This window comes from Pinus tabuliformis, chromosome 7, assembly GCF_031772625.1.
Source record: "Pinus tabuliformis cultivar Carrire ecotype Pingquan chromosome 7, CPIR1, whole genome shotgun sequence".
NCBI classification, from domain to species: Eukaryota; Viridiplantae; Streptophyta; class Pinopsida; order Pinales; family Pinaceae; genus Pinus; species Pinus tabuliformis.
This window is the reverse complement of record NC_142293.1, coordinates 1,208,902,458-1,208,915,070: the sequence shown is the minus strand read 5'-3', so window position 1 is coordinate 1,208,915,070 and position 12,613 is coordinate 1,208,902,458.

Sequence of the window (12,613 nt, the reverse complement as noted above, 5' to 3'; positions counted from 1 at the left end):
CCTGAATGATTTTCCTTTTCTCATTAGGAAATAAGTGTAGAGGAAGCTTCCCTGTAACAAGATAATTAGCCATATCTGCATACCAAGGAGTCTTGGTAGTCACTGCAAACAAGTATTCATCTGGAAACTTATCTTCAACTGGAGAATCTTCATTAGTATTTTGGATCCTAGACAAGAAATCAGCTACTGTGTTTTGTTTTCTAGGTCTATCTAACACAGTAATGTTGAATTCTTGTAAAAGTAAAAGCCATCTTGTAACTCTACCATTAGTGACAGGTTTGTTCATCAAATATCTTATGGCAGAGTGATCAGTATGGACAAAGGTTTCATAGCCGGTTATGTAGTGTCTAAACTTGTTGATTGCATGTACCACAGCTAAGAACTCTTTTTCTGTAACAGTATAATTTAACTCAGTGGGAGTCAAATTCTTACTTGTGTAATAAATGGCATAAGGGATCAAATCCTTTTGTCCCAAAACAGCTCCTAGAGCTGTATCTGAAGCATCAGTAGAAATGTGGAAAGGGAGTTTCCAATTTGGCCCCCTTAAGATGGGTGCTTCAGATATTCTAGTCTTTAAAGCTTCAAAGGCAGATTGACACTCAGGATCCCATTTGAACTCACAGTCCTTGGTAAGCAATTTGAAAAGAGGGGATGCTATCTTAGTGAAGTTTTCAATAAATCTTCTGTAATACCCAGTAAACCCAAGAAAACTCCTAACATCCTTCTGGCAATTTGGAACAGGTAACTTAGAGATGACTTCAACTTTAGATCTATCAACCTTAATCCCATCTCCTGAAATATGATGTCCTAAAACAATCCCTTCAGTAAACATCATAAAACACTTTTCATGACTTAAAGAAAGATTTGTTTCCTTACATCTTACCAGTACTTTTTCCAAATTTTCCAAAGCTTCTTCAAATGTATTACCATAAACTGTGAAATCGTCCATGTATACCTCTACACAATCATGAATCAGATCTGAAAATATTCCTAGTACAGCCCTTTGAAATGTAGCGGGTGCATTGCACAATCCAAAAGGGAGTACTCGGTAGGCAAAAGTTCCCCAAGGACAAGTAAATGTGGTTTTGTCTTGATCTTCAGGTGCTACCTGAATTTGATTATACCCACTAAAACCATCCAAGAATGAGAAATACTTTTTACCTGCTAAAGTGTCTAGTACCTGATCAATAAAAGGTAGAGGGAAATGATCCTTTAAGGTTGCCTTGTTCAATTCTCGATAATCAATGCAAACTCTCCACTTACCATTCTTTCTGGGCACTATAACCAAGGGAGAAACCCATTGGCTGTCTGAAATGGGGTAAATGAAGTTTACCTTGAGCAATTTCTGGAGTTCTTCTTTCACGATTTCCCTAAGGTTTGGATTCATCCTTCTTTGTGGTTGCCTAATAGGTCTGCTGTTTTCTTCAATATAGATGTGATGAATACAAGTCTTAGGATCGATTCCTTTCATGTCAGTGTATTCCCATGCAAAGGCAGTGGAATGTTTTTGCAACAGTTTGGTTAATTCTTCTTGTTGTGGTCTTCCCAAGTTTTTGTTAATGTTCAATGTTTTTCCTGGAAGAATTTCAACTGTAGAACTACCAAACTCTTCCATTGAGAAGAGAGACATCTGTCTAGAGGAGAGATATTCAATGTCTGCATCTAACTGAAACTGTGTAGAGTCATATTCTAAAGGTATTTCAAAATTTTCTAATGTATTTAGAATTTGACTATCCTCACTGATTTCAGAGATGGTTAGAACAGGTTGAATAGTATCCTCATCATCAACCCACTCATCTTCTCCTATTTCTGTCATTGCCTTTGCTGGAGGATACAAGTTGAATTTCTTGGTGGAATTACCATCTGATATATACATGTCCCCAGACCTACAACTGATGAAAGCATCAGCTGTGGCCAGCCAAGGTCTTCCTAAAATAAGAGGATGTCCTCCTAGATTGTTCTTGGGAGTTAAAATCATAAAATCAACTGGATATTCCCAAGAATCTAGGGAGACTGGAATGTCTTCCAATACACCATCAGGTTTAATGATTGATCTATCTACAAGTTGCAGTAAAGTAGGTGTAAAGAGAAGGTTAGGAAGCTTTAACTGATCCATGGTCTGTCTACTCATGATGTTGATAGCGGCTCCTAAGTCAATCAAAGTATTTGGGATTTCAACCCCATTAATATGAGTTTTGACAATAGGGCTACCAGGATCCACATATTTTTGCATGGTAATCTTACCCATCATTATGTCTGCAATTTTTCCAACTAGATGTATCCTTTTTGTATCTCTGGTTCTCTTTCCTGTTTTCTTCAAACTCAACTCCTTTATTGTCTTCGCTAGAATGGGAATTTCTTTAATGGCTTGTAACAAGGGGATCTTGATACAGACATTCTTCAATTCATCTAGGAAATTATAGTCAGGCACCCATATCTGCTTTTCCACTCCTTTGTCAATTTGCAATCTTTCAGGAAAAGGAGGTGTAGCTAAAGGTGTAGGTTGCTCAACTATGGGAGTTGTAGAGGTTGATTCTTTTTCTTTTTCTTTTTGGATATTTTGGTTTTGAAGTGATACTTCAGAACCTTTATTGACTTTGAGAGATTCTTCCTCAGAAATGCTTGGTTGTTGAACACTTGTAGAAGGTTGATCTAAGATTCTACCTGATCTGAGTTGTACTTCATTGAGAGGAACAACCATATAGGTAGGGAATGGTTGACCTTCCATCATGTAAGCATTTTGAGGGTTCCTATTATTTGGATTTGGTAATGGCTGAGAGGGAAGCTGATTTGATTTCTGCTGGGATTGAAGCGATAGTTGAGAATTTTGATTTTGTGGAGGAGGTTGTTGTTGTTGAGGGTATGGCAATGATAGTTGTTGACCTTGATTTGGAAGTTGTGGGGCTTGCTGATTCTGAAATGATGGAGGATATTGATAGAATTGAGCAAATCTCCCATAAGGATTTTGCATGCTTTGCATCCATGCTTGAAAAGCATTTTGAGGTTGAGGCCAAGGTTGTTGCCAAGGATTCCAATTTGGTTGGGATTGAGAATTCATAGAGTTGTTAAACCCTTGATTCTGTTGTCCTTGCCAAGGTCTCCTTGCAATAAAATAGAGAGATTCAAGTGTATCTGGATCCTCTTGAAAGACTGCTTTGAGGCCAGGAATTGAAGGACAATCCTTGGTCTCATGAGTTTCTGAGCAAATTACACATGTTTCTACAACGTGTGCATCTAAGGGACATTCCCTTAAAGCATGTTTCTTTCTACATTTTGGGCAAAAGATAGCCAAAGCCTCAGCTTCTGCTTTTTGTTTATTGTGAATCTTAAGGGTATCAAGTTGTTCACTAAGACTCCCTAAGATGTCAGTTTTAAATTCATCAAGCATATTGCCGATTTCAGCCCTACTTACTGATCCTGTTGCAGATTTATTTGCCCTAAGGAGAGAAGGATCTCTAGGCCCTTTTTGAGTTTTTGATTTGCCTCTTGAGAGATGGATACAAAGTTCTGCTATATCATTGAGTGAAAGTTGAGAAATATCCCCTTTCCCCATCATGTTTAGGATATCTATCCATTCATCCCTAATGGCTTTTAATAAGAGGGCTTTTAAGGTCTCTTCATCCAAGGTACTCATTTTTGCTCTTTTCAAGTTATATTGAAATCTCTCAAGTAAATCTTCTAAGCTCTCATCTTCTCTTTGTATCATTTTAAAAACCTCGTCCTTGTGATTAGTAGGCATACAATAATCCAAATACCTATCCAAAAATGTCTGTTTCATTTCATCCCAAGTCCTAATGGATTGAGTGAGTAACCCCATGAACCATTTCAAGGCTTGATCCTTCAGTGTTGAAGGGAACAATTTGAGTTTCTGGGAGTCATCTAGGTAGTCATAAGTTCGACACACCACTTCAAACTCAAATAAGAATGTTTCAGGGTCCTCAGTCCTTAACCCATGGAAGTTAGGGAGGACAGATGGTGATATGTTTTTCATGGTGGCTCGGGAATCCTCATTAACAATGGGAAACCCAAATGAATTATCCCCATCTCTATTTCCTCCTCCAAGGGGACCTCTAGCTCCATTATTGTTATTGTTGTTTCCTCCTCCTCCTCTACCTCTACCTCTACCACCTCCTTCTTCCTCTGCCATGATGATTCTCCTAGGGATTCCAAAATCTTCTGGTTCCTCTACAAAAGGTGAATGAGAAGAGATTTCTCCTTCTTCTTCAGATGATTCCACTTCCTCAATTACAATTGGTCTTTCTGTAGGAGAGAGAGAAGAGTCTCTTCCTGGTTCAAACTCAATAGAAGGTGTAGGAGAGTCAACTCTTGGCTCTTGAATTCCAGGAATTCTAGGACTAGGAGTTTCGGTTGGAGATAAGGGGGGTGTCTCTTGTCTATCCCTTGAAGCAGATGGACTTGTAAAAATTGAACTTCGAGCTCTAGCTAAAAACCTTCCTCTAGAATCTCTAGCTCTATGCATGTCATTTTTTATTATTTTCTTCAAGTCAAGTTAATAATTCTTTTTCTGATCTTCCAGTTCACTCTAGGTGCAAGAAGATAGCATACTCAAGAAACTACCAAATCAATAACTTTCTCTTTTCTGATCCTCCAGATCACCTTGCAGTGCAAGAGGAGAGCATACTTTGATAGGTTATCAACTTCTTTTCTTGAAATTTTTATGTTTTTTTTTTTAAGAATATGGCTACTTAATTTCACTTCCCCGGCAACGGCGCCAAAATGTTTAGTCAATTTAGTGTTCCTAAATTGATGTCATTAATTGTCAACCCGGGGCTCGTAAGCTGATGAAGTGAAGGTGTACTATATGTACTTAAGCAACCTCTTAGAGCTTTTTGTCGTTTGGGGTGTTGTTTGTGGTTAATTTATCTTCCTAAGATGGAGTGGTGATTTATAAACAGATGAGTGATAGTGTGTGTAAGGTGAGTTCTAGATGAGTGAGAGTGTGTGATTAGTGGTTTCTAACTACTTGCTGAAAAGGAAAAGCTTGAAAGAAATAAATAACTTGAAATGACTTGAAAGCAAAGAACCACTTTCTAATGGCATTAGACACCATTCATGCTGCTGCAAATAAAAGGTAAGAAAATCACTTTAAAAACCAATGATAATGTTTATCTCTTCCTAACTCCCTGCTTCTAACACATAGTACTGTGTAAAACATGATTAGGAAGTAGGCAAAGATGAGTTAGAAAAGTGATCAAAAATGAGAAAAATCTACTTTAAAGACTAGTTATAATGTTTTGCTCTTTCTAACTCTCTGCTTCTAACACATAGTACTGTGTAAAGCACGATTAGAAAGTAGTTAAGGATTAGTCTAAAAAGCACTCAAAGCCAGCTGTAAGTTATTAGTATTCTGATCTCTAAAAGATAAACAATTTGTGATAAAGAGATCATTCATATGTTAGCAGACAACTTTGAGAAAGTAAACAAAAAAAATCAGCTATGAAAATAAAGTAAAGGCAGCAACTTTGAATCTGTCAACTGAAACTACCACTAGATATAAAGCAAATACACAAACACAAAAACAATCCCGGGTTAAAAACTTGCAAAAGAACAATGCTGATCAGCTTAAAATAAAGGCTGGAAATTAAATAACATGAAAGTGAATTAAGCTGTACATGTTTCAAGAAAAGGAAATGCTGAATGGAAAATGAAGAAATAGCAAGAATATAAACATGAAATACTATACAAGGGCAGTCATGAACAGGGGCCCTCCATTCATAATACCCAAAGAAGACTCAAGGAATTGAAAACTTCAGAACAGCACTGCTTCTATTACTCCATGTGCAGAAAATTACATTCAAGAGTGCTAGAACAGCACTATTAAAACAGAGTCTTGGAATGCACTAAAATGATAACGAGTTCATAAAACACAGCAACTAAAAAGTAACATTAAGCGTATGCAAACGCTAGTTTTTATAGGCATCTGAAAGATGGCCTAATGCGTACAGCTAAAACTTGAAAAATAAACTAACTGTCATGCGTAATTAAGGTTCAATAACACGTCATAAGCCTCGTGGATGAGCTGGAGGTTCTGGTCGTTATGGGCATTGAATCCAGAGTTGGATTATGTCCCCCACAACCTGCGTAACATGGAAAAATCACCGTTTGAACTGACGTGACCCAACAGCTTACGTATCACCGTTAAGCTACCTTTGTTGACCGTAACTTGACCCTCGTTGACCGGAGGTACAGATGACGTGGCTGGCTGAACCAATAGCACAGGAACCTCGAGCACCTTGATTCCTAAGTGCCCATGTGGCTCATTTGGCAAAATGACACGTGGAACCTTGAGATTAACAAAAAGGCTGCGGGATCATCAGATGGCTGCGGAATCATCAGATGGTTGCGAAATTCCTGTAAATATGTCAAAATCTAAACAAAACAGTCACACATTAGCAAAATTCCTTAATCATGCTTAAAGTCATATAATGTAATGATCTGGGTTGGTTTGCAAGGAAAATGAGGCAAAAGAGAGAGATGAATGAGGGAAAACTGTAGGTAATGATGGATAATCAAGTGTAAAGTAGAGGTTCTACAAGCTTCGGCCCAGACGAAGACTACCCGATGCAGCTTGCTTTTTTTTCATTGATACTCTCTCTACTGGTAGCTTTAGGAACCGTCCAAGTGTCTTCTCCAACCCTCCCACCTCCATGTCATTGCTTGGGACTTCGCTTTAGTATCTGCTTGAACTGATTGAACTATATCATTATCTTCATTTGATGCCTCATTATGTCCTTCATCTTCTTCCATTGATCTATTGTCCACAAAAAAATGAACAATTTCACTGTTCAATTCTTTTGGTTGTGAGGGCATGTTCATGATTTCTTCATTGGTTGCTGAGACACTAAGTGCATTCATATTGATCATTGCTTCTGCTAGCCATGAAGGTGGGGTTACTTGGCTTGTCAATGTCAATTGGTCATTGTCAACTGCATGTTCAACAATATCATTAACAATATCAGCAACAGGAGTTTCATGTTCTTGAGTTGGTGGAACGATCTCCATGTTATTGCGAATTTGTTCATTGTTGTATTGTGTTTCACATAGAGTTTCATCATCTTCAGCATATAAGTGTCCTTGAGATAGGGAAATCATATTACCAGCTGCAACAACATCATCTTGGTCATCTACTTCTTGCACTTCAACACCTGTTTGGGCATTCCCTTCTTCCTGACCATCCACATGAAACGCTTGGCTACAACCAGTATCATGCATAAGAGCATCATAGTTCAGTGGCAAGATTCCTGTCCTCCTAAAGCCAGCCTTGATATTTGATGGTTTCAAATCCCTTTTAAAAGCTTTACTTGCAAGCTCTGCTAGCTCAAACCTTTTCACCTCAACCCCTGGATTCTTTGCCATCCATGCAGCACGCTCCGACCTGAAATAATTCTTGAAAGCGCCAAACACACTAACATCAAGGGGTTGCAGTCTGTGAGTGGTATGAGCTGGCAATGTCAACAGGTCGATGCCTAAATTGTTTGCTTCCTCAATTTTTTGTACAGCCATGTGGCTCCCATGGCCATCTAATATCAAAAGGTGTCTATTATTAGGCGAGACACCACCTGGTACCGATGAAGCAAAGTGAAAAATCCAACTTAGAAACAGTTCTTTAGTCATCCATGCATGGGGATGTGCAGCCATGCATGCACCTGGTTCACAGTTCTGTATATAGTTTTTCAGTTGATTTTTACCTTTGAATAGATAAAATCTTGGGATTAAAGTACCAATTGCATTGACACAACATAAAATAGTTATCCACTCCCTGCTCTTGGGCAAAATCTTTGGCACATTTCGGCTCCCTCTCTTGGCAATTACTCGCATGCCACAATTCCTCCCTGCCTATAAACCCGTTTCATCATAGTTCCATATATGGTCTGCTCCATAAGAATGTTTATCGTAAGCACTAGAAAGTGTGTCATAGAACTTTTGCACAACTGCAGGGCACAAATTTAATGCACTGTCTCTGTCAAGGCCCTCAGCAGTATGCAATACAAGTTCTGGATGCCTTTTTTTAAACCCAAACCACCATGATTTACCAGGAAACCCATCTTTGAATGGGTTTGGCCTCCCTTGATAGATTTGAGCAACTGTTGATTTGATTTGTATCAACTCTAGCCCATGTCCCAGTTGGGCCATCTCTTTACACCACTCAACCACCTCGGCCTCCTCCTCCTTAGTCATAAATGTAAGAGGCCCTCTACGTTTTGTATGAGTCAATCCATTTATCCAATAATGTATTGATGAGGGAGGAATACCATGTTTTATTGCAGATGCCTGAACTGAGTATCCATTAAACTCTATGTCGTCAATTGCAACTAACATTTATTCTTTTGTCCATCCTCTTATAGCACTGATCTTTTTAGTTGAGCTTGCCCCTTGGACTATTGTTGATGGTGGTTCTGTGGTTAATGGTGTGTTAACATCAGCTGCTGTCACATGGTCATCCTCAACAATGTTCCCTCGTGCATTGTTGGCATTGACATCAGCTGGCCTGTCTTCATCAGACGATGTGCATCGCAGCTGCACACCCCTTGTCACTCTCCTGCCACTTCTCCTTGTACGAGCAGAGTAACTTCCTTTTGCCATAGATGAAACAACCTATAAAATTATTGCATGCATTTAGACATTAGAATATTTGTAAATGATTATTTATTACTTCTGCAAACATACTTCTCCTTTATTACAGGAAATTATCAACATGTATGTTACAGGAAATCTATGATAGTTGTTTCAAATATCATTTTCCATTTTTGTTGTTGTTTGGCATAGCCAAAAATGTCTCAGTACTGTAACTTCTCCATTGCAGTCCATGGCCACCATTCCAGGTATTCATCTGTTTTCATAATGAGAGTAAATGTTTAACTTTCATAGGGCAGTGTCAAAATTTTGCAAGTGTCATTCCAAGTAAATCCATAGTTCATCAATTTAGCAACTTTTATATGGATTCAAGTAGGATTCTATGATAGTTGTTTCAAATATCATTTTCCATTTTTTTTGCTGTTTCGCATTGCCAAAAATGTCTTAGTACTGCAACTTCTCTGTAGAGGTATGTCATGGATTCGATCCTTTATACTCGTTTTCATGTAGCTCCAATGTTGGTAAATCATTATGTTTTTTTGTGATGTTTTTTTGAAAAATATGATGCTGGTATTACCAATCTATACCCTGATTAGGGCGAGTCAAGTCATCTACTTCATATCTTTGAAGTTTGATATGTGAATTTTCAAGAGTCGATCGAATGAGTGCTTAGAAATGATGAAGTTTTATCTTTTTTAGTAATGATTTTTATTCATTCATCTTTTGTTTGGTTGGATGTTGTTCGGAGAAGCAGACCCGATTGTCCCTGGGGACTTATTTCGGTTTAGATGTAGGTTTCTGAGAGCGAGGTTTTTTGTCAAAATCAACTGGATTTTTTCCCCTGCCTCTCTTCTTTATTTGGTGGGGGAGACCAAAATGATATTGGAACCCTTGGGGATGGCTTGATACTCTGTCTATCCCATTAAGGGTTCAATGGTGAAGTGGGATTTTGTTTTTGTAATGGAGATGAAATTGTTTTGTGTTTCTGATGTTGTTTCTTGTTGATGTGGCTTAGATTCATTTGAAATGCTATTTTTTTCATGTATTAATAGCCTTACAATGGATCGGGGGTTTTGATACATAGCCTAAGTTTTTTTTCTTTAAACCCTTGTAAATATATCTTTTCCAGATTCCTGGCAGAGTCCATAATTCCGTGTTGTAACTCTTCATGGTTTTCATGGAATATGTATTTTTTGTAGGCTGACAATGCCACCCATTAATACCTAACCTAAGGTTTTTTGCTTTAAACCCTTGTAAATCTATCTGTGCCAGATTCCTTGAAGAGTCCACTAGTTCCAATTATAACTCTTTATGATATTTGTGGAGTACATATGTCGTGTAGGCTGACAATGGCACCAAATGACTGACAATGTAACACTTGCTTATAAATTCTTATAACCCAAACCCAAAGTGATCCAGGAAATTTTTCAATTAAGCTATTTTTCCATGTATTCATCTGTTTTCATAATGAGAGTAAATGTTTAACTTTCATAGGGCAGTGTCAAAATTTTGCAAATGTCATTCCAATTAAATCCATAGTTCATCAATTTAGCAACTTTTATATGGATTCAAGTAGGATTCTATGATAGTTGGCATTGCCAAAAATGTCTCAGTACTGCAAATTCTTGTGGATTTTCAAAATTTTGCTTCGTTTTCCTGAAATAAGCAGTCAAAATTCACCTCCTAGGGCCACCTGCAAAAGTTAGTTTTCACATTGATGGATTTACATTTTAATATTTTCTCTAGGTTTTGGATAGCACTCACAACCTCAAATGTCTAATATTCCTTATCTCACCAAGATGGGAGAATATTCCCACAAAAAATGAAGGATGTGAGAATGGAATACCATATCAAGGTGTCCATGAAATACATGAATAACCAGGACCCATGATCACACCACAAAAATTTTGTTACTTTGATTAAGTAAAACATGCCACTTGCATGGAATATTTTTAATCTTCAATTTTGCGTTCATTGGAGAGACCATAGGTTTGATTTGGAAATAGTAGTTGAAGAGGAAATTTGCAAGCAACAATCTCAAGGAAAAATAAAAAGAAGCAATGCCAAAATCTCAGAAGTGATGAAAACCAGGATAACTGTCAAGTAGTTTATCAATGTTTTGTTTTCCTTCTTTGACCATCTCAAAGCATGATTCCTTTGAGCCCGTATCTCACCATAAAACACAACAAAGATAATGGTCCATGCCAATACCACAATGATTTTTGATACCATACTCATTCAAATTAGTGAAGTCTCTTTTGATGCTAAACTGTATTGGGATAATTTCTGATCACTGGAATTGAACTTTGACTCGGAAGCAATCGTTAGAGTCATCTTGGTTTCCATATGCGTTGCTGTTTGATTGTTCTGGTTTCTATAAATTTCCATATGTATTGTTGTTCGATTGTTCTGGTTTCTGTAAATTTCCATATGCGTTGCTGTTCGATTGTTCTGATCTTGATCTCAATGCGGCCAATTTAAATTAAAATGCTTTCAGCCGCCAAAATAATTCATGATGAGATCCAAGGGTGACTCCTGGATCAGAGAGAATTTGAACGTTAAAGCTGAACAAAGTTTTTCTGTGCACTATCCAACATCAAGCAATGACTACCAAAAACATAGGATTACCTATGTAATGAAGGCACTAAAGAGTCCCTTTGATGTGTCTCTAGTTTATGATAAATTATAATCAATATTGTTTTCTCTTGTTCTCATCATTGTTTCCACATGGTTATTAAATGAAATTTTGAATTAATTTTTGCTACAATAGCATGGAACTCTTTTGAACCGCGTCCCTATTATCTTCAAGAAAACCAAGAAAAGCCTCCCTCGGAATATTTAGTTACTCTGAATATTTAGTATGGCTAGACAGATCATGTAAGAACTCTAATAAATGAAAACAATGAAAACAGAACTGTAAGAACAATGACTTTCAATGGTTGTTTGTGAAACCATCCAGGTATCCTTCTAGTAGTTATGGCCAGACAGATCATGTAAGAAATCTGATAAATGAAAACAATGAAAATAGAACTGTAAGAAGAATGAGTTGTAATTCATATAACTAACCTGAATATATTGGCAACTATTTTGTGATGTTGTCTTCAAGTTTGCTGAATGGTTTGAAAGCATAAGATACAACTTCAATAGTGGATGGACTTCTTTTATAGTTTTGGGCACTTGAATTTAATTGGTGGACATGGATGCACATGGATTGCAATGGCTTCATTTTGAATGTGTGGTCTGGATTTAATTTGATGTGATCTAATGGTTGGGAATTGGTTATTTGTTGATCCATGTGCTTTGATATGTTTTAATGAGAAATAGAGTGAGTTGGGTGTCATTTATTGCAGTTATTGGGTATCGGTGTCATTTATTGCACAAAGTGGCTTTAAATGTTATTGGGTTGGGTGTCATTTATTGAACATAGGGTGTTTAGTTATTGAACAACATGGCAGTTATGGCTGACATACATTCCCTTTTGTTATGTGCAGGTAGGCATATTCCTTTGGGATGCAAAGCTGCAGTTCTGATGAGTGGGGGTTGAAGTGACTGCTGCTTTGTACTTTTGGAATAGGCCATTTTGGAAGCCTTTATGGTTTTAGCTGTTTTCTAGTTGGGTCAATATGGTTTGCAGTTTTAACTAGTAAAATACTATTTATGGACAGTTGTGGGCCCAGTCAATGTATGGGGAAATTTTGGACATAAATTAATACCTATTTATACTTAATGTTATTTATTTTTGTTTAAATATTGGTTTCAAAAGTCTCAATTTATGGTATTTTGGTGGGACCAGTACTATATTAATTACTGGTCCCTGCACAACATTAGGAATCTCTCCCCTATAAAGTCTATTACAATATAGAACACTTATTTCCCATTTAAAAGGATTCTAAATTTACCATTAATTAATAGTATGCCGTGTAACGGCCCAACCCAACCAACTGCTTCTTGAATCCAACACCATCTCTAATCTTTCGAGTTGTTGAGTCGAGTTGAGGACCAAAACGATTGCATTCAA